This window comes from Moschus berezovskii, chromosome 3, assembly GCF_049115385.1.
Source record: "Moschus berezovskii isolate FMDL1 chromosome 3, NW_MosBer_1.0, whole genome shotgun sequence".
NCBI lineage: Eukaryota > Metazoa > Chordata > Mammalia > Artiodactyla > Moschidae > Moschus > Moschus berezovskii.
The window spans coordinates 85,077,539-85,081,365 of record NC_142462.1 but is presented as its reverse complement, the minus strand read 5'-3'; the positions used below and the strand labels follow the sequence as shown (position 1 = coordinate 85,081,365).

The window sequence follows — 3,827 nt, the reverse complement described above, 5'->3', positions numbered from 1 at the left end:
TGTGAGGCTAAATGAGAAGGCTTGGGAGAAGCACCTGGGATCTAACAGAAGCTCTGTAAGGTTAAATCTTCCCTTGTTAACTCTGGGTAGACCCACCATGGTTGGAATGCTTGTGCAGATCAGGTAGGCTTGATACTGCAGAGCTTCTGGGGTCATGGGCTTTTAAGCTCACCATACTCTCTTGTCTTTGAGGTGACTTGTCTCTTGTTGGTCAGTCTCACTAACACTTTTCTAGGACGTGGCCCTGGAATGCCTCCATGACTAGTGTTGGTGGATCTCTTTGTCTTAATAGAAAAATGCTTTGCACAACAAGGGTCCCCTGGGAGAGCCAGTGCAGAGTGCTGGGCTACATGTAGGCATAGGGTGCAGAGGCTAGTATGGGCCAACCTGGTGACAAGGGCTATCACCAGAGCACCTCACACCCTGGCAGTCCAGCTAGATGGTGTTGGGTCCAGAAATGTCTGTGTGGAGGCCTGTAAACCAGCACGGAAATACTGAAAAGAGGCATTCCTTTGGGATTTCATGTACTCTCCTTCTAGCAGACCTGAGAGAGGCTGAGGACTGCCTCAGGGTTTCTGGTATTCAGGGTGTCTGATCCAGGGAGGACCGGAAGAGCGGTTGGGGCTGCACACAGCTGACAGATGGGAATTCTGGAGGGGTAAGTCTCTCTATGAGGCGCTGTTTCTCTGGCTCATGCTAATTTAAATTATTTAATAAATCAACATCTATTTTATGAGAATTAATGCATTCATTCTAGCTTCTTAATCATCTGACAGTTTTTTTTAGAAAGCTTACAAAAGAAAGAAAATAGAATCTTAAATGAAAATATTGAATCATCTAATCTATGTTTTTTCCTTCCCCATGGATAAAAAGTACTAGGTATATAGTTGCTGCTGCTAAGTCACTTCAGTCGTGTCTGACTCTGTGCGACCCCACAGACAGCAGCCGACCAGGCTCTGCCATCCCTGGGATTCTCCAGGCAAGAACCCTGGAGTGGGTTGCCATTTCCTTCTCCAATGTGTGAAAGTGAAAAGTGAAAGTGAAGTCGCTCAGTCGTGTCTGAACAGTAGCGACCCCATGGACTGCAGCCCACCAGGCTCCTCTGTCCATGCGATTTTCTAGGCAAGGGTCCTGGAGTGGCTTGCCATAGTTGAGTTCTGAGAACCACACTAATCAAGTTAGTCACGGACTAGTGCACAGAAGCCAGCTGGTCCTTTCCGGCTGACACAGAATGAGGGATGGTGCCCCGTGTGCAGCAGCCAGGAGATGTGAGCCTTCTCTCTGAGCCACTGTGGGATGTGGTCAAAGCCAACCCTCAGCATCAAGGCAGGGTCACAGGAGAGGCCAAGATGGCAAAAGCATGACTGGGGTCTTGGATGTTTAATATTTTCTTACTTTGCTTTTAACAAACCATACAAGGTGGCAGCTCTCGCCTGCCTCGCGGCCTCTCATGAGCAAGAACAAGCAGAGGCTGCCACAGAGCATCCGTCACTCCACGCAGAGTCACTGTGATAGTTTGCTCATCATGTTTTACCCTCCCACAAAGTCAGACACACACACACCCCCCCCTTCCACCATGGAGGAAATCTTTGCAACAAGAGGCACTTGAATGATATTTTGAGAGTTCTCGTGAAAAGGCCTTCCCCTCACAGTGAAGTGGGGTCAACAGAATAGAAACCAGACACTCAAGACTCCATCTCTTCTTGGTCAAGCGGTGGTGGCACAAAGCTGACGACTTCATCATAGGTCAGGCTTTTCCCTTCGTCTATAAGGAGGTCCCTGCTTTCAAAAGACTGATCACAAGGATCAGCCACTGGTTTGTCATCAGGATCGTGGTACTGGGCAAAGTAGGCATGTGCAAGGGCTTGTGCTGCTGTAATTCTCTTATCTGAGTCCAATACAAGCATCTTCTCCAGCAGGTCGACAGCCAAGGGATTGGCATCAATAAATACATTTGCAAAATTCATCTTCGGCATCTGGGTCAAAGACTGAATGTAGTTTCTTGCAGACTCTGAGGAGATTTTCTTCAAAAGCTCAGCCCCTGGGGTTCCAATGAGTCTTAAAATGAGCTTCAACTGATCAATATGGTCTGTACCAGGAAACAACGTTCTTCCAGTCAACAGCTCGGCCATTATGCATCCCCCTGACCAAATATCAACTGTCTGGTTGCAATGCATCCAGTTCAGCATGATCTCAGGAGCCCTGTACCACCTGGTGGCCACATAGCCTGCCATTTCATCATCTGTATGTCGAGCCAGTCCGAAATCCAAGATCTTCAGCTCACAGTCTTCATTCACAGCTGGATTACTAGGTTTTAGGTCCTTGTGAATTATGTCGGCTGAATGTATATACTTGAGACCTCTGAGAATCTGGTAGATAAGGAACTGAACGTGATCATCTGTAAGCTTCTGACATTTCACGATGTTGTTCAGATCTGCCCCCATGAGTTAGATAAGCAGAAAAATTCTTGATCCTTTCAGGTCTTGCTTTATTAAGTGAGACCTGAGCCAATAATTGTTTCCCCACTGCTGAGACTCTACACTCAGTGTACTGATAATTAAGGAGTTTTTTCCCTGGCTGGTGGAAATGAAATATTCTTTCACCATGAGTCTGGCCTTGAGCACTTAGTTTCCTCACACGTGGGGGCTGATCAGCACTTAGCGATGACTTGTGGGGACCCCCACGCTTGTCTTGGAGTTCTCTTTCTCAGCCCATCTCTGTCTTCTCTGGGACTTGCTCTGAAAACCCAGCTGCCTGTTCCTCCTTGGACCCCAGCTCCATCTTCCTTTCAGAAAGACCCTGCCTCCCACCTGGGTGCCTCTCCCTGCACTGTTGCCTGGAAATTGTCTGGGGCAACTGTAGGGACCACCTCTTAAATTTTCCCTTTCTCGGGGATCAGAGTCTTTTTTGGCTCATGTCCAAAGTCTTGGAAACCTCTGTTGCACACATTTTATTTTATTTCATTTTTAAGCATTTCAGGTAGAAGCATAAATCTGGTTCCTGTCACTCCCCTTAGTTAGAATCAGTGGTCCTCACCTTAGGGGTCTTGGGTCCCCTGTTAATATGAGCTTAAATGTTTCTGCTACATCTGTTTCTAAATCTGAATTCCTGTGTTGGTGTCAGAAGGTTCATGAGTGTGGATTCAGAGCACAGCACTGAGTCAACTGTAACAATAAATCCATTCATTTATTCAACTCATCATTACTGGATGGGTCCCATACTAGAGTCTGAAATAGTTACTGGTAAAGAAAGGGCCCTGGTGGGTGTCCTCCTGGAGCTGGAGCTGATGTGCTTTGTGGCTTTGATGACCTGTAAACAAGCACACTTTTGAACTGTGGTGCTGGAGAAGACTCTTGAGAGTCCCTTGGACTGCAAGGAGATCCAACCAGTCCATTCTAAAGGAGATCAATCCTGGGTTTTCATTGGAAGGACTGATACTAAAGCTGAAACTCCAATACTTTGGCCACCTCATGCAACGAGTAGACTCACTGGAAAAGACTCTGGTGCTGGGAAGGATTGGGGGCGGGAGGAGAAGGGGACGACAGAGAATGAGATGGCTGGATGGCATCACCGACTCTGTGGACATGAGTTTGAGTGAACTCCAGGAGTTGGTGATGGACAGGGAGGCCTGACATGCTGTGATTCATGGGGTCGCAGAGAGTTGGACATGACTGAGCGACTGAACTGAACTGAACTGAACTGAAACAAGCACACAGCACCCAGATGCATGCACATTTACACACTGGACACTCTCTGTCCTGGACAGTGACTAAAATCTGTGCAAGGGCACAAGAACAGGTGGGGCACAAGATCAGATGGATGCTCAG

At 47.5% G+C, this 3,827-nt stretch overlaps 1 pseudogene; it reads right to left on the bottom strand.

Annotated features, from left to right (window-relative positions):
• Window positions 1-1,564: 1,564 nt before the first annotated feature.
• On the bottom strand, window positions 1,565-2,606 carry LOC129551955 (mitogen-activated protein kinase 14 pseudogene; annotated as a pseudogene).
• Window positions 2,607-3,827: the final 1,221 nt, after the last annotated feature.